The following is a 19,165-nucleotide window of genomic DNA, read 5'->3' on the forward strand; positions in this document are numbered from 1 at the left end:
AGAGTATGGAGAGGTTCTTTGAAACTATAGAAAAACACATTTGCCTGGATGTTTTGTAGATAGAGGGGTGTAGACACAATTTTTTCCCCCAGATTAAAATTTGAGTTGTCCATATTAGTAATGTAGGGAAAAAACAGATACAGGAATGTTGTAAATCTAAACTTGTTAAGGTCTGGAAATGCATAGGGCAACCAAACAACATTAGCTCTGCCCTCTGGCGACCCCGTGTTCTAACCAAGATAATGTTTAAAGCAGCCTGGTGTTTGTGGTCCCAAGTTACACTGATTTTTCAAGATGTATTAGATTTTTTGTCTTCTCCTAGTGTTGGGATGGACTATGGCAGCCATTTTGAAAGAGGGCAGTTCTCTATGGCAGCGGTTCTCAAACTTTTTAGCAAATCGAGGACCCCTATTTTGATTTTAAAATGTTCATGAACCCCCAAGCCAGCCTCTAATGCTCCCACTCCACCCCTTCCCCTAGGGCCTCCCCCTTCCCCACCTTTTCCCACCCCTACTCCATCCCTGCCCCTCCCCTTCCCTGCCTCTTTCCACCCCCACCCCTGAGCGCGGCTTGCCGCCTCTCCTCCCCGCGCCTCCTGCATGCCGCTGAACAGCTGTTCCGTGGTGTGCAGGAGGCACTGGGAAGGAGTTGATCAGTGGGGCTGGCGGCCCTGGACATGACTTGCGGACTCCCTTGAGTACCGTCGTGGACCCCAGTTTGAGGACCCCTGCTCTATGGCATTTTCCTCCCGCAGAGGTTGAAGAGTAAACTTTCTATTATGAAGAATGATGGGGGTGGAGGAGCAGGAGAAGAGAGACACAATTAATCCTAATAAAGAACATTCCTCAAATGTAGCCTATGAACAAGATTTCAGTGGGTTGTAACTCTAGAGGAAGTTTGAAGGGTCTATGCTATTCCAGTACTGATACATTCGGGTCAAAAAATAGTCCGACACTGGATGCTAAACTTCTTAAAGGATTCTTTTCTTAAAACAATCAATATTCATAAACTAACTGAACTGCTTGTACATTTCAGGAACTGCGTTCAGTCCTCAAGAAGTGAGGTAATAAAGTGGTAATACTGAGGAGAATATATACTGTATTCTTCAAATGTAACATAGGGGTTGAATCCCTGCTTTGAGTGAAAAATTCATCTCGACCTTAACTAGAGAATTGTGAATAGTGCTTCCAGAACGTATTTAATACACATGCATATTTTTAGTATGTGCTTGAGAGATTACATCTGTGTGTATGAAATCCTATTGAATGTATCTTGAACTGTTAAATTATAGCTGAATTCCCACCTTGTGATGTTCGGGGTTGGAGAAGGGGATGTTTGGGATGAAAATTTCAAATAAAGCCCATAGGAGAGAGCCCTATAGAACCGAATACAAAATAATAAGCGTTCTATTGTTTTTTTTATTGTAGCCTTCCTTTAGAATTTAATAGAGAATTCGATCCCTGCTACTTTATCCTTAAGGACAGGTTTTTTTAAAAAAGCTCTGTTGAAAATATCTTATTTTCTATTCGTTTTAGAGTAATTTCTATAGAATGCTGTTGTTTCATCCTTATTAAATTCCTTAAGACTTTTCCATAAGGAACATTTCCCATTTTGGCATATCTCTAATACAGACAGACATGGAAACATCTCTCATACATTTTGATGTGGAAAACCTCATCTGGTGGTTTGGCCCCAGTTTCCAATGATCTGATTCCCCCCCAAGTTCAGGAGGGTTGGAGAGCAGTGACTGGTCCACCACTAAATGGTATGTGTGTGTACATAAAATACACCCCTCCCAGCGACAGAGAATAGTTTACATTCTGCAGAATGCTTTAGTGGTGGACACCCACTGTTGAGCTCACCAGGAGATTCAGCCAGAAAAAGACCACCACACCCAAAATGACTTGAGGCGAAAAAAAGGAACAACGTTAAACTTATTTTCCCTTATTATTTTTAATTATTTGTTTCGGTTACTCTTTTCTTCCCAGCCTAAGAAGCAATCCCCAGCTAAGTTTATATGGCTCAGTTGTGACTGATGAGTAAACATTAATTCTTGCATGACAGTAGTTACTTCTTGTTTCTCACAATGTAAACGTTAGCACTATGTATACTTTAGCTGTAATAAATATCACCACCTCTGTCTATTGTTAATAACAGCTAGAGTCCTGCCTCTTTCCACAAACACCCACACCCCTCTGAGAGAAGGAGCTTTTTCCTGTGAAAAGTTGTCCTTTTTGGCTGAACTTTTCCATGTTCGGTCTCATTTTCAAAAGGTTGAATGAGAATCTAACCCTGTGAGTGATGTGAAGGAGAAAGAAAAATGCTGTTTCTGCTGTAAAAAAAATAATTATTAAGGCTTCAGTTTTCAAAGGAGACTAAGTGAATTAGGCACCCACCTCCCACTACATTTGTGGGGCTTGAGCACCTAATTCCTTTGAACACCCCAGCCTAAGACATTTCTGCCCAGGGAGAACTCAATCTCCACTGGAATTTACATACTCAAGTTTTCCAGGGAAGGGTCTTTCTCTCTTAACTCATCTGGAGGCTAACCTGTTTGCAACTCCTCCCCAAAGCACCAAATGGTAACTGATACGTTGGTTTTGCATAGTCACAATACAACATTTTCACTGACTAGTGAGTTACGGCACAGGGCTGTGGAATAATGTAAATGCATAGCAGTGCTGTTTATTTCCTAGCGGAAAGGACGTGTTTCATTGTGCTCTTCCATAGCTGCATGAGATATTGACTAAATGGAAAATGTCTTGAGATGTATTTTTACCGAAAAGTAGTCAAGAGACTTTTGGCTGAGAGCGTTGGGTGATGGAGGCCAGATTCTCTGAGGGGTTGCTGACTAGAAAAAATGATGGCGGAACCCTGTGTGAGCTCAGCATTGGGTATCCACTACAATTGCATGTCGTGGAGGGATAGCTTTAGTGTCTGCGCACAGGGTGGGGTCTCTTCGTTTAATTACATCTTTCACAGCCTGAGGTGACTCCAAACTGTCATGTATCCTCCTTCACTGTAATTAACACACACACACACACAACCACGTTCTCTCTCCCCTTTTTAGAATCTTTAAAAGAAAAACCAGTGCTAAATATTATTGGCCTTTTGTTTTCCCTCTTGCACAAAACAAAAGGGCTAGGAACTGCAATCCAGAGAATGGCCTACAGTTGCAAGCACTCCTGCAGAAGGAGTGGGCATGACCTGCAACCATGTGTTCAGGACAATCTAATTTTACCTGTCCCCTGATGGAGAGGGGTCGAGATCCTGCTGGGGGCTCTTGGAGGTATTAGCTCTCAACACAACAAAGCTCTCTGCAGAGTAGTCATGCCAGAGAGCAGCTACTAATGAGGGCTCATTTTCTGGGCCAAAAATCTGGTGCTACTTTGTCTCCGAACGCTGGCTGCGGCTGACTAAGCTGGTGCTTGCAAATACAAGAACCACACCCCTCAGGGATACGTACAGTGGCACGGATGCCAGAGCCTGTTGCCTCCGAAGTGCATGCCGCTTTCTTTCAGGTCCACGGGACGGGGAATCCATGACCTTAGAGATGGCCCATGCTGCAACCAGCCTCTTCAGTACCCTACTGGTGTAGGCCCCGCTCCCGTCTGTTAGCACTCTGGAGCCAGATGAATGTGTCCATACCATGATATCCAACTAATTTGTGTCCCTCTGTTGACATGGCAACACCCAGGAAAACAGAGCTAGTCAATAGGTGCCTTTGGAGGGCTTTTTTATTACCATGTATGCAGCTGGCCCATGACTACATCTACATAATCAGAGCATATTTTCTTCTCAACATACTTCTCATCATTACTCTCCTGCTTTGTTTCGGCTTCTCTTTCAGCCTGTGGCTGGGATCCTGAAAGCTCTGGATAAAATCAGTGCCAACTGTGGTGATGGGCCAGGACCAACCGCAACGGTACCAATGTTCAATCCTTACTGACTCGGGCTGGCGTGGAGTCCATTACCGATTGCCTAAGCCGTTCAGTTCCCCCAAATAAAACAGCGTGTTAAAATAGAATTGAGTGTGTGGTGCATTGGGTGTATTTCTGCAGCCCTCTGGAATGTGTGGTACAGCCCATGGACTGCGCTATTCACATGTACAACTGAATCAATAGGAATTTTTTCCTAAAATCCCCCTCTATAAACAAGGTACAGACACACTTTCCTCCTCTGCTTCCCTTACACTCACTCTTAACCCCACGCCAAAACCAAGTGCATTCTCGCTTAGGTCCCCCCAATCCTGCAATATGACTCCAAACGGAAATCAAGGGGGATCCATGATCGAGAGGGGTCTGCCTGAAAGGAGTCCAATTTGGAGGACTATTAGATCATTACGACTCTCTCTAGAGCCCTCTTCTAGCTCTGGTGTAAAGGCGTATTTAGGAACTGAATGGCTTCTGAGCTATTTGCGTGCCATGTAAATTGGCACACAAAGACTGTTAACAATGAATCTTCTAGTCTTGAGTCACTGTGGTCAAAACATTTATCTCATAAATAGCTGCTTAGAAACCTGACCCCAAGCACCAGTGTCGTGCTGGTGAATACTTGGGGACTCTATCGATGGTTTGGGGGTTTTTTGGCTTGTGTTGAACTGAATGTACTTGCAGAAAATGTTGACCACATTCCATAAAACCTTTTCCTAAATCATTTAAAAGAAAAAGTATCCACATTTGACTCATTTAAAATCAATTTTAATGACAATTGACAGTTTTATAGGCCCTATTATTCAAATAGCTCTGAAGTATTTTCTAAATTGATTTTACAAACGGTGGCCTTTATCCTGCAATGGAGCTCCCTGCAGGTACAAGTCCACCTGCGTAGATGTGATTGCAGGACTGGGACCTATAAAATGGTAGCAATCACTTCCTCCACCACTGAAATGCAGCTGCCTGTTGGCTGTTGTTTAACAGAGCACAGCAGCACCAATGAAACGTCTTGGATTTTACTAAAGACTTTTGGATTTTGTAAATTAAAGAGAGCCACAGAGCCTCCAACACCATAAATGGCCGAATGAATTTCTTTTTATAAACCATCTTTTCTTGCTCTGTGTCTTCGTCTGGCAAATAGTTAAGCGGATAATTCATTTTTGGATTTGGTGGCTGAATCAAAAAATCAGCCAAAAAAAATATTGTTTCAAACCAAAACTCAGGGTTTTTTGTTTTTCTTGCCAAAATGGGGGGGGGGACAAAAAACACCCTGATTTGGGATTGAATGAAATGCTTTGATGTTGATTTGAATCAAAGATTCGAAACAAAATGTTTGGAAACGTCAAAACAGTGTTTGGTGGGTGGTTGTTTTTTTTTTTTTTTTTTTTTTTTTTTGAGAGGAGGAAAGGGGGCTGAAACTCTGCTGAGTTTGACCTGAATTTGCAAATAGTTTTGGTGCTCTGAACAACACCAAGCCCATAGTGGAATGAAGTTGAGTGAGAACTCCCTAAAAATAAGGGGTCGATAATATGAAATAGTGTCAAGGCCTGAAATGTAACAGTGCTTCTCTTTCTCCAAAGGCAATTAATGGCAAAACTCCTATTGACCCTAATGAGAGCTGGATCAGACCCTAGTAGTGAAAATCCTAACTAGAAAGGAATTCAAAGTCAACTGCGACCAGGAGGCTTGAACTTAACATGTCCTCATACTTCCCTGCTCAGCGTAGCTTGGACCATTAAAGTGTCCCTTTTTGATTTCCCATTGGAAATGCACTTGGGGGTACAATAATATTAACCAGACTCCCTCAAGGAATGTCAGAGAGGCCTGGGGGTGGGGAAAAGGCAGCAAGTCTGCCATTGGCCCTTTCTGCCTTTTTCTCAAGCATTCCACAAAAGCTCGCAGTCCCAGCTCCAAGTGTGAGACTGACGCCTGGATCATGAAGACATTTTCCCAGCACAGCTGAACTGTGATGTGAAGCAAGTTGATTTTCTCATGAGAGGGGAATAAACCGTTGGAAATGTTATTATCGAATGTTTTATTTGAAAAGCCCTGGCGGGACTTTTGCTTGATGTTGCATTTTCTTAAAGAAATACACGCACACAAAAACTTCAGGATTGTGATTAGCAAGATAATGAACACCATCTGCTTTTAATCAATTCCTTCCTTTTCTCCCAAGCCCTCCGAACTTCTAATATTAATGGAAACAGATTTGAATACTGGAAAGGGCTATTCTGGAAAATGATTGGATATTTACTAGGTGAAAAGTGAAATTGCACAGGCATTGCATAGGGTATAGTATTTGACAGGTGCAATTTTTCTTCTGAATGTGTTGCACGCCTGTTTTATAAACCTAAATGGATACTGGCACATGAGATCAGAATTTTGCATAGGGAAATTTTAAGAATCAGATGTAAACTCGGACGTGAACTTGAGACACTGAGACAGTCCGCTCAAGAGTGAGCGATTGTTCATCGGGACAATGGAACTCCAAAGTTGTAAACATAGTTTATGTCATGTAAGCAAATGTAGCTTTTCAGCAGGAAAGCTTTGTTTCCTTGCCCAGACCAATTTATGATGGTAACTCCTTGTTCTGTTTTACAAAACCTAGAAAGGGAGATCACTTAGGCAGTTCTTAATACCTCCCATGCATTCTGTTTTCCATTTAAGACTTTGGTTTATCTTGGAAGCTGAACATTTTGAATTCCTCTCTTCTCTCAAGACCACTTGTGAGACTGGAGACTCATTTTTACCCAGCCAGAAATCAGTTTGATTTTAAACTTTTCTCTCAAGTAGGAATCAATCACCTCTCATTGATTTTAATGAACAATTTACCTGTTCAAAGAGATAAGCATTTACTGGCATTCTTAAGATATTTTCCTGCTTTGGGCTCAAAGCATTGCATGCGCCAATCTATCTTGATTGCTTGAAAAACAGCTGTGTGTAATTAAAGCTGATTGGGAACCTTTTCTTGGGCTTTCAAGAACCAGGCCAAACTTGCTTTTATGAGTTTTGCGCACAAGAAATCAAACTCTCTCATTTTTATTGTAAAATATTTTGGTAACTCTAAGTCAATGAGCCACAAAAATGTTTGTCTGTTTGTCTCTGTTGTTGTTTATAATTCTTCTTTTGTTTATCTGTCCTAGGGCAGTGCTTAAAGATAACCAAAAATGATTGGAGCCCCATTGTGCTAGGGGCTGTACAAACAAATAGTGAGCCTCAAAGAGCTTCTAATCTCAACAGACAAGATAGATGCAGAGTAGAAGAGTGGCTTCCGAGTGAGGTTTTTTATTTCAGTGCTAATTTTAAGGTATATCTGAGTATGTCAGCAGCAGAGAGTATCAGAGGACAGAAAAATATTGAAGCAGAAATCTTTGTTTTAGAAGCAGTAGGACTGCCACTCAGGTACAAACCTATGTTCCATTATTGTTGTTATGCCAAATATAAAATTAAACAAGTAAAACTCTTCTAAGCCTGGCTTTACTAGTGTGAGTTCCTCAGGTTGAAGCTGACCAGAATAAAAAGGTACCAAATGCTGCTGGTTTTGTTTAAAATTTTTATAAGAAATAATCATCTGCTGGGGGGCATAGGTATATGATAGTCGCAAACAGCACACCGGGCATTCCCTCTTTCAGGGATGCCAGCCAAAAAAACCCAACAATACCAGGTTCTCAGGGAGCAACTCTGCTCCTAGAATGGACTCCAAGTGGCGAGAGATGGGCAGAAAGCAGTCTCTTGCTATTTGTCACAGCTCCCGCCAAAGACTCCGCATCACAAAACTAACAACAATACAGCACTTCTTCAGAGACTGTACTGCTTGCATGCTAAGATAAAGAACTTGTAAAGCTATGTGTAACTGCGCCATCTAGTGGCTCCTGCTATAGCAGGATGCTGCTCACTATAGCCCAGGGTAGTCAATTATTTTTTGTCAAGGTCCAAATTTTTTGGTCAAGGTCCAAACACCTGAGAAAATAATTTTTCTAAAAAAAAAGACTAACTCTAATCATAGTAACTAAATAAGAAGATTTTGGGGTCTGGTCAAAAGTGTCTGGCAGTCCATGGCCTATTGACTACCCCTGCTATAGCCCATCACATCTAAGGGTTATGTAGAATTCAGATTGTAGTGAGGAGCAAATTCTGTTTTATAAAGCGGAAGAAAGAACTCCTTGGGTATTCCTCTCCATGTGATGTATCACACATAACATTATTTAAAAGCCAAATGGATACCTTTTAAGATCTGTGAAATATATAGTAAATACAGAATGTATTGCTTTAGCTAGGTAGATAAAAAGTAAGTGTCTTATTTGGCTAAGATGCCATATCGATTTATAAAGGAGATGTTGTATCTCACCTCAGTGACATGCATTGCCTTGATTTATGATAGTCTCTCTGTTTTAGCTTTTCTGAGCTGGCAATTTGTCTGTGGGTGCTTTGAATATATCATGTATTCAAAGCCTTTTAGCTGAACACTGTTCTTGGGAAAGCTGCTGGCTTTTCGCTCTGGAGACTGAAGTTCTCACTCCAAAGAATAGGTACAGCATGGGCAGCGACAGGACAGGTGAAACCAGCATGGGTGCCACTCTGGGCCTTTGTCATAGATAGAGGTCTCTGGACTGCTTCTGCCTCCCGGCTGGTGGACCTAGTCCTTTAGTTCGAGCAGTAGAGATTCATGCCGTTAGACCCAGCAGTCCTGGGGTCTCTCCCCACAGAGGCCCCACATGAGCCTCAACCCTGGCAAGGAAGTGGGGAGGTCTAACACCCTGTAGTTATTATTCAGCCCTGGGCCTCCTTGGAGGTGGAGGTGTCAAATGTGACATGGACACTAGGGACTGGACTTGCTCCAACCCACGAAGGCCATTGAACAGTTATTGTATAAAAATGATTTGCCACCAGCCTGGCCTGCACTGAAAGTGGTGAAGAGCAGGAGATGTTAGTCTCCTGTCACCCAGGGGTCTTTACTAGGAGTCTCTGGTGTGTCCCGGCCCATAATAGCCATTTGGGTTCCATTGTTGCTGGGGGAACTCTCATACCACATGTTTAACGTGAATGCCTGTGACATTGATTGAATTAAACCATGAGTGTGCCACAGAGATTTCATGTGAAGAAGGCGAGCTGAACAGGAGAGGACCCATCTTGCAGCCACAGTGTAGGGTTGAAGTGGTGGGCATGCTGCCGTTTGACAGTGTGGCCTATGCGTTTGCGTGGCCTTCAGCAGACCACCAGAAGAAGCTCCGAGAGGGTAAGAAGCCACATTAAAAATACCAGTACAAATAAAACCAAACGCCTCCTAAACTGACGTCCTGTTCTAAAAGTTTGGGACCGAGTTGAAGTTTTCAGAATTGGGAGTTGCAATGTGTGACGTTTTCCTCCCCCCCTGCACAACTTCTTTCCTAATCCCTCGTTGTAACGGCTTTCAAGGTGAATCAGTGCCTTGGGCTGTCTCTGAAGTCAGATGAGTGACACCCATGTAATGCTGCTGATTCGTTTATACAGTTGTACTCAGGGGTGAAAGTAACGTAAAGGACTTACCGGTCCGCCGGAGTCCTGAGCAGGGGGTGGGGCCTCAACTGGAAGAAGTGGGGCCTTTAGACGCCCCGGGCCCTTTACATCAAGATTTAACAGGCCCCGGGCTCTGGCTACAGTAGTGGCGGCTGGGAGCCTCAGGCCCTTTAAATCCCTGCCGGAGCTACCAGCTGCAGAGGCGGCTGGGGACCCTGGGGCTCGGGGGCGATTTAAAGGGCCCGGGACTCCAGCTGCCACTACCGCAGCAGAGTCCCGGGCCCTTTAAATCGCCGTCTGAGCCCTCCTGCCGGAGCCCCGGGGTAGCAGTGGTCGCTGGGGGCTCTGGCGGTGATTTAAAGGGCCAGGGGCTCCCAGCCGCCGCTACCCCAGCGGAGCCCTGGGCCTTTTAAACTGCAGATGGACCCCGGGGTTCCGGCAGCAGGGCTTGGGCTGCGATTTAAAGGGCCCGGGGCTCCAGCCGCTGCTACCGCCCCAGGCCCTTTAAATCTCCGGCTGCGGGGCTCTGGCAGCAATTTAAAGGGCCTGGGGCAAAAGCCGCTGCTGGGAGCCCCAAGCCCTTTAAATTGTGGCCTGGGGAAGCCGGTCTGGTCCGGTGTACCGGCTCTTGCCAGTAGGCTAAACCGGGGCGTACCGGCTTACTTTCACCTCTGGCTGTACTCAGACTGAGCCCTGATGCTATCAGACAATGCACTGCTGTTCTCACTTGCTCTTTAAAGAGCAACATTGGCGGAACATCGGACGCTTGCCAGAGGAAAGTACAGCCAGAAGTTTGCAAGCCCGGGCTGCGGCGTAGCCAGAACACTTTCTGAGGACAGGCAAACCCTGAGGTTTTGCAGCACAATCCATAATTGTGTTTTTCCAGGAGGGGGGGCTTGTTTTACAACATGCATAAAACTAGGAGAGAGCACCTGCATCGTGTGGCGTTCCCTGGACACAGTTGTGACTGGGGCTACTGTATAGACAAATAAGCGCAATACAGCGACCACAGAAATTCAAGGACGGAATAGGAGAGAGAATGACAGAAGTAGACTCCCCCTTTCACAAGTGTTGAGTGGGGTATTGTCTGTTGTCCTGGTTGTCTCAGAACTCTAGTTCTCTAGACAGCTGGTGGGCAGGCACGTGGCAGGAACTCGACCCCCCAGGAGCAGGGTGCTGTGTACCCTGCTTTTTCTGTTGGCAAACATCTGCTGCTGACTGACCCACAGCCTGCTGTCAGTGCCAGCCTTGCAAAAGAGACTCCCGCTCGCCTTCCCTAAACAAAAAGAACGGGGTGGGGGAAGAGGAGGAAGGAAGAGACCTTCTCTGTGTGTGTCTCTGGGGGTGGGGTGAGTAAGGGCTGGGTGTGAAGCTCACCTCTTGGGTGTAAAGATTGTTTCCTGACTAATACAGGCTGAGGTAGAAGCAGAGCAGGGAAGCAGTAGCTAGAGAAAGTCCCTCTGTCATAGGCAGCCTTTGGCTGGGTGCACACAAAAGGCATTCGTCATGGCCCAGATCTGCTGCAGCAGCCGTCACGGTAGGAGTGTAGCCGAAGCACTTTTTCAACTTCTGTTTCTGTGTTTCTAGGTCCAATGGGTTGGTCCCCTGGATCACTCCCGTGTCACTTCCCTGGAATGCACCTCCCCTGCAATTTGGACACCAGATATGCTTCCTTCCTGTCTTCTCCCAGGCTGGCTATTATTACTTTTGGCTTCTGCTGGGTTTGAATGGAATCCAAGCCGCTCAGATCTTGTGAGCTCAGAACGCAGGCGAGAAGCAAATGTCTCCATGTCTCACCTGGTTGTGGTTAGCACCCGCCCATCCCAAGCTGACACAATGCATTTATAAAGACGTGAAAGCAAAGCAACCGGGGGAGTTTTTCTCTCAATCCCTCCGCTCCAAGCCCTGAATGAAATCCAGATTAACACGGCCTGTTGCACGTCAGGTGATCTGAGCCGGCATCTGGGCAAACGTCAACTTCAACACAAATGGGTTTAAATGACTCACCCCAGGTTATTCCTCTTTGCATCTGTTTTGCAGGCCGCTTCCCAGCATAGTTTGTACCACAGAGGAGGACAATTTTCAATTCCCTGGGAAGATTTTGCAGCCAAAAAAGATACTCTATAGTGATATATGTAACATTGGGTCATGAGAATAGATGTTTGGAATTATGTCACAATTCATTATAGGCAAACTAAAATGAGGAGAGTGTCTTGAGAAACACATGGGAAGGAAATTGCCATTAAGCCTTGATAAGTATAGCTTTTATTGCTCGTTACACTAGACCCTCACGTAGCCCTACATGAAATAGGAGAGGGATCAATCTTGGAGCAATTGTGAGAATCAATTGCCTTCTTGTTGGCCAAGGAGAGCAAGCCATTATTTATAGTTTCCTTTGGAGCCTTGGGAGAAGTAACGTTGTTGTGGTCCAAACGCAATGGTATTAAAATTAAAATACACCCTCTGGCAATGGCAAATAAGCAAAGTCAGGAAGCACAATGTTCTAATCAGGATTTTAGCAGGGGACTGCTTACTCAGAATACAGCAGCAAAACAAACTGATGTTTACATTCTGTCCATTCGCTCCAGGTGGCGAAAGCAAGGCCCAGACCCAACCACTCACCTGGAGAATCATCTTCCCAATTGAAATTGGTGAGATGGGCTGAACCTGTTTGGGGAGGTGAGGGGGTTATAAACTGCTCCAGTCTCACAGCACCCTCTTCTGGGTAATCTAGGGACTCGCCTATGGCTGTTCTTCCCTTTCATTGTGAGGTGAGATTTCTCCATCCGACAATGGAGAGGGGGTGGAATCGGGCAGGAAAAGCATCCTAGTAGGGCACTGTAGCTCAAACCCTGACCCTGTGGACTAATCAGAGATCAAGGTCAAAGGGTTATCCTCATTGGAACCTCCATCTTCCATGAAACAAAATATTAGGGCTGGCAAGAGACTAAAAAAATTAATCGCGATTAATCGTGCTGTTCAACAATAATAGAATACCATTTATTTCAATATTCTTGGATGTTTTCTACATTTTTAAATAAATTGATTTCAATTACAACACAATATAAAATGTACAGTGCTCACTTTATATTTATTTTTTATTATAAATATTTGCACCGTAAAAATAAAAATAGTATTTTTCAATTCGCCTAATACAAGTACTGTAGTGCGATCTCTTTATCGTGGAAGTTAAACTTACAAATGTAGAATTATGTACAAAAAACCCCTGCATTCAAAAATAAAACAATGTAAAACTTTAGAGCCTACAAGTCCACTCAGTCCTATTTCTTGTTCAGCCAATCGCTCAGACAAACAAGTTTGTTTACATTTGCAGAATATGATGCTGTTTGCTTCTTGTTTACAATTGTCACCTCAAAGTGAGAACAGGCATTCGCATGACACTGTTGTAGTTGGCGTCACAAGATATTTACATGCCAGATGCGCTATAGATTCATATGTCCCTTCATGCTTCATCCACCATTCCAGAGGACATGTGTCCGTGCTGATGACGGGTTCTGCTCGATAACGATCCAAAGCAGTGCGGACTGATGCACGTTCACTTTCATCATCTGAGTCAGATGCCACCAGCAGAAGGTTAATTTTATTTTTTGGTGGTTCGGGTTCTGTAGATTCTGCATTGGAGTGTTGTTCTTTTAAGACTTCTGAAAGCATGCTCCACACCTCGTCCCTCTCAGATTTTGGAAGGCACTTCAGATTCTTAAATCTTGGATCAAGTGCTGTAGCTATCTTTAGAAATCTCACATTGGTACCTTCTTTGTGTTTTGTTAAATCTGCAGTGCAAGGGTTCTTAAAATAAACATGTGCTGGTTCATCATCCGAGCCTGCTACAACATGAAATATATGGCAGAATGTGGGTAAAAAACAGAGCAGGAGTCAAAATTCTCCCCCAAGGAGTTGTCACAAATTCAATTAACACATTTTTTAATGAGCATCATCAGCATGGAAGCATGTTCTTTGGAATGGTGGCTGAATCATGAAGGGGCAGACAAATGTTTAGCATATCTGGCACATAAATGCCTTCCAATGCCAGCTACAAAAGTGCCATCTGAACACCTATTCTCACTTTCTGGTGACATTGTAAATAAGAAATGGGCAGCATTATCTCCCATAAATGTAAACAAACGTGTTTCTCTGAACGATTGACTGAACAAGAAGTAGGACTGGGTGGACTTTTAGGCTCTAAAGTTTTACCTTCTTTTGTTTTTGAGCGCAGTTATGTAACAAAAAAAAATCTGTAAGTTGTATTTTCATGATAGAGACAGTACTTGTATGAGGTGAATTGAAAAATACTATTTTATCATTTTTTCAGTGAAAAATTTGTAATAAAAAATAATATAAAGTGAGCACTGTACACTTTGTATTCTGTTGTAATTGAAATCAATATATTTGAAAATGTACTAAAATATCCAGAAATATATAATAAATTTCAATATGTATTCTATTGTTTAACAGTGCAATTAAAACGATGATTAATCACGATTAATTTTTTTGAGTTAACTGAGATTAACTGACAGCCCTACAAAATATTTTTTTCCCCTCTTGCTGTTCTCTCCTAATTTGCAACTGCCTAGCAACGTCTGAGACAGTCGAGTGAAGGTCACTGAAGCTGATTGGTTCCTCAATTGGTTTTGAAAAGAAAACTCTTAAACAGGGACTTGAGAGACTTGCCCTAGAACCAATGCATAGGACTCATCGCAGGGAGAAAACAAATCCTGTTCTATGCCAAACAGGGGCCTTCTCGGTTTAGTTGGGGGTTGGTTGTGGGGTTTCTTAATTTCAGAACTGGGTTTACAATGGCGCCGGGCGCAGGATCTGAAGGGGCCCCAGCCCTACTCGGCCCACTTGAGCTGTGTCCCGAGGCCCCACCAGCCTGCTGGCTCCTCTCTGCCCCCTGGCCTCTGCCCCCTCACCTGCCGCTCGCTCCTCTTGGCCCACAGGCCGACCAAGGGCCCCTTTCCACCCCCTAGCCCCGCCTGCCGGCTCCTCTCCGCCCCCTGGCCGGACCCCAGTGCAGCTCTGGCTCTGGGCGGTCTCTGCTGCCTGCCACCTGGGGGGGCCCCACCTGCCTTCCCAGAGCCATACTGCCTGGGATTGGTGGAAACGCCGGCCCAGTCTGGGGCAGTGGGGTGGGCTTGGCTGGACCCCTCCAGGAAGGGCGACCATACTTCCTAATCGGACGGCCAGGGGCTCGCCCTAGCCATTCCCCTCACCTGCAGGGCTTGCCAGAGGCACAGTCACCTGGGGCTGGCCCCGTGCTGCCTGCAGCCGGGGCTGAGAGCAGGAGCTCTGCGTCATCCAGCTCTACGCCACCTGGGGCTGCCCCTGCCCAGAGCGCCATGTGCCTCCGCCCCCCTCCGCCCCAACCCACTAGACCCCACTCCTCTCCCGGAGCTGGTGAGAGAACCTAGGAATCCTGACTCTGAGTCTCTCCTGTTTGCTAGGACTAGATTGCACGGCCTCCCAAGAGCTGCACGTGCCCGAGCATGATCCTAAATCCCAGACAATACGCTTGCGAGGAGAAGGAGCAATAACAACAGTGTGGCTGCGCTGTGATCCTAACGCGGGGATCATTCATTCAGTCTGTCACACGTACAGAGCAGGTCCGATTCCCTCAAGCAGGGGCCAGAGAGACACCACTTCACAGCGAAATATCCACCCTACTCCGAGCCCAAGCAACCGGATTTAGGGGTCATACTGGACAAACAACTGAACGTGAGTTCCATAGCCCATAAGTTTGCCCCCATGATATTTACTGGCTTGCCTTGGCACACATCAATGGTTACCTTTAGATTTTGGGAACTAAGAAGATCTTGCTCCGTGGTAGGAGTTAGACTGTCCCAGTAAGTGCTATCGCACGGAACATGGAAGTAAGAACCACAAATCCGCGTAAGCAAGGGGGGATGGTATGATCGGCTGCTGAAATGGTAGTTTCACGTAGTAATATGTTAACCTACTGAATTAGTACACCTCAGTATTACTTTGGTGAAAAGGCTAAATATGGGCAGGGAGGACTGAGCATGAGCAGATGATGTTCAGGCCCTATAACAGGGCAGTCACCATGTGGATGGAGGTGTTCTTTCCTGGGTCTTCTCCATTGCTGTCTGCTTCTTTTCTACTTGACCCTTCAACTCTCTGGGGGACTTGGACCATCGGACACTGTGGCATGCCAGAGCCAGGCCTCTCACCACCAGGTCTTCAACTAAGGGTGTTAGTATGCAATTCTAAAAGCTTATGCAGAGAATGAGACCCCAGATTACCATGATCCTGTATTATCTGTATCTTATGTGGGTTGGGTGTCTTCTAGCTCTATTCATTATTGGAATAAAAATATCTAAGGTTTTACTTTGCCCTCAGTGTGAGTGTCCTTTGTGTGAATTCTGTGTAGCCTGAGTCTGAGGGAAAAAACATCTTACAGTGAGATCAATTGGCCATTAATCAAATCATTATTAACCTTAAAAAAGGGTCAGGCAACAGCTCCCAGAGGGATGCGATGGCGAGAAGGGCTAATGTGATCCTTGGCAGTAGTGAGGTGTAGGAACAGGGAGGTGATTTACCTCTGTATACAGCGCTGGTAAAACGGATACTTGGATACTTCTACAGCTCTGCTCTCCATGGTTTAAAAAGGGCGTTGAAAAAAACGGAGAGGGTGTAGAAGAGAATCACAAAAATGAGGCCGGGGAAAATGCCTTGTAATGAGAAAGCCAAAGAGCTTGTTCTGTTTAGCTGATCAAAAAAGAAGACCAACGGTGAGTTGATCACAGTTGACAGGCACCTTTGCAGGGATAAAACACCAGGTGCTGCAGGGCTCTTTACTCCAGCAGAGAAAGGCAGAACAAGAAACATGGACTGGCTAATGCCACACAGATTCACATTAGAAATAAGGCACAAATTTTTAACAGTAAAGGTGATTAACCATTGGCACCAAGTACCAAGGGAAATGGTGGATTCTCCATCTCTTGATGTCTTCTGATCCAGACTGGAGGTCTTTCTCGAAGACGTGCTTTAGTCGAACACACATTATTGGGTTCAATACATGGGTAATTGGGTAAAATTAATGACCTGTGTTATACCGGAGGTCAAAGCAGATGATCCAATGGTCCCTTCTGGATTTAAACTCTATGAACTTATGAGCCATGTGGGGGCTGGTTCTCAATGTGGGATTGGGGCCGAGGCTTTTTCTCCCCTTGGAGCCACAGGTTGTGTAAGATTTAATTTATTTAGTGCTGTTTTTTTAAATAGCACCTGGGTGACTCGATATTTGTTGAAACTAGAAACGGGCTCTAGCCTGGGGAATTAGAGAGGTGTTGCGACATTGTCTCCCTTCTATGAGCCCCTCCAAAGTTTGAGAATTTTTGGATCTGGCCCATTTATATCCAAAAATCAAACAGAGAATTAACATTTGACTGAAAGGGCCACCCATTCTCCCTGGGAGAGGCTTGACCATTGAGTGTTGTGTGTTTAACTCTGCGGTGTTGCCAGTTAAACTGCGACACCAGATGTGGCTATACCTTTTGGAGCAGGACGTTGTTGTTCAGGGTGTATAGTTTGTGTATGTGAGCTCATGAGTCGACCCCTGGGTTTTCATTCTCTGACTGACGATTTGCTGTTTCAGACCGTTCTGATTTCGGAGTGGAGAAGGAGGCGGACAGTCAGGCTCAGGGCAGCTGGTGGAGACAGAAAAAGGGCATGAAAACCATGCTAGCTGGTGTGACTCCTTTGAAGTGTCACACATAGGTTGTACTCTCAGTCAGTAGTGAAAGGGTTAAGACGCTTCTCAGTACCCGTTGAAATGAGAGCTGTTATGGTCTCTTTAGTCAATGATCTGTTACAATATCAATGGCGTTTTCAATGGCCGTGTCTCCTTTTCTTCTATTGAGATCACAAGAGCTTTGAAAGTTCACTGCCACATCAGCCTCAGATTCCTGTTCATTTTTCTTTGTTGTGAAGATTTTTTTTTTTTAAAGTAAATTAACTCACACAAATGGGAAAGAAGTTTTGGGAGTGTGACCTTTAGACAAAAGCACACAGATTCAGATTTGTCATTCACTCTCCTTAACTTTTGCCTCCACCTCCTAGAAAGGCAGCCAACACAATACATACCGTACTGCCTGTGGACTGCTAGGATACCTGGACACAATTATCGGCGCTAAGGCAGAGGGACAACATTAATTCTGTATTTCTATGCTATTGTTGACTTCCAACGCTTTGGGACAACGTTAGACATGGGAGAGGTTTTAGCTGCCTGCCGTCAACACATTCAGATGCAATGGGAGCCACATGGCGGAGTCCCTCAATGCTTCTTTAGAAACCCAGGAGCTAAGACTGTCATGACAGTTTACTCACCCAGCCTTCACTCTGATGATTGATGACAGTGGAAAAACTAATGATATTTTATTCACCTGTCAAAAAAATTACTTGCCCGGGCAAAACTGGGCTAATGCGACACTATTGTAACACTGCTTTTTGTGGAATCCGCCCTTTTCCCTGAAAATAGTATTTAAAAAAATTTAAAGATTTGTTGAGTCCAGCAGGGCTGATGAGATGGGGGACGGGAGGAGGGGAGACAATTGTTCCCCTCCCTCACCCCAAAATGTCTGTAACGTCTGTGTAAATAAAGTGAAATGGCAGGGAATGGGGCCCCAGTGACCATGATGTACCAGGGCCCCAAATGTCTCCTAACAGGCCTGCCCACACCCCAGGAGGCCGGCCGCTTGCAAATCATCCATCTAAAATGTTCCCTTTTGGCCTGAGTAATTTGGAGGTGAGACATGTACTTGCAAGGATTCCCACTACTCTTTCTCCTCACAAACCACACACTCCAGCAGTCCCCAGATCCTACCAAAACAGGCAACAGTGTCACCAGGCAGAGTAAGGCATCCCGCAGACAGAAAAATCCCACGTCACCTGTGGTGCCTGGAGCCAACGTTTAGTTTGAATCTAGTAACGTCCCCATCAAGGAAAACAGGTTTAATCACTTTAACACAGATGTGTTTGAGTTTGTTTATTTCAAGTTGTTATTGTTGCTCTCTGTCACCTTAATAAGTAATCAGATGCTACCTTCATCTGCAGCGGCCTGGCAGGGCCGTCCTTAGGCATACTCCGCATATGCGGCTGCCTAGGGCACCCGAAAATGTGGGGCACCACCAGCACCATAGGCGAGGATGTCTCATCTTGCCGGGGGGGGGCTTGAACCCCCCTTCACTCCAGGCCCCACCCCCACTCCACCCCTTCCCCCAAACCCTTGCCCCTGACTCTTCCCGCCCCTGCTCCATCCCCGCCCCGCCTCTTCCCCACCTCCTCCCCCGAGTGTGCCCCATCCCTGCTCCTCCCGCTCCCTCCCAGACCTTGAACGTTGCAAATCAGCTGTTCACAGTGCTCCGGAAGCACTGGAAGGGAGGGGGAGGAATTGGTAAGCGCGGGGCCGCCAGCGCGTGAGAGGCGTGGGGCGAGGGTTGCAGAGGCACCGGTGAGTTCTCTGCACCCACTAAATTTTCCCCATGGGTGCTCCAGCCCTGGAGTCCGCGCCTCTGACCGGGACAGCAGGTAAGAGCAGGTCGGCTCCTGCACACCCAGCTTGGGCTGCAGTCTGCTCATTAGGCAGAAGGCAGGGACCGAATGCACTGCCATGGGGGCACCAGTATTCACAGAGCTGAATGAGCCGGCGTAGGGGCACCAGTTTAATAATACTGCGTAGCCCCCCATAAATCCTAAGG

Source organism: Chrysemys picta, chromosome 9 (genome assembly GCF_011386835.1).
Source record: "Chrysemys picta bellii isolate R12L10 chromosome 9, ASM1138683v2, whole genome shotgun sequence".
Lineage (NCBI taxonomy): Eukaryota > Metazoa > Chordata > Testudines > Emydidae > Chrysemys > Chrysemys picta.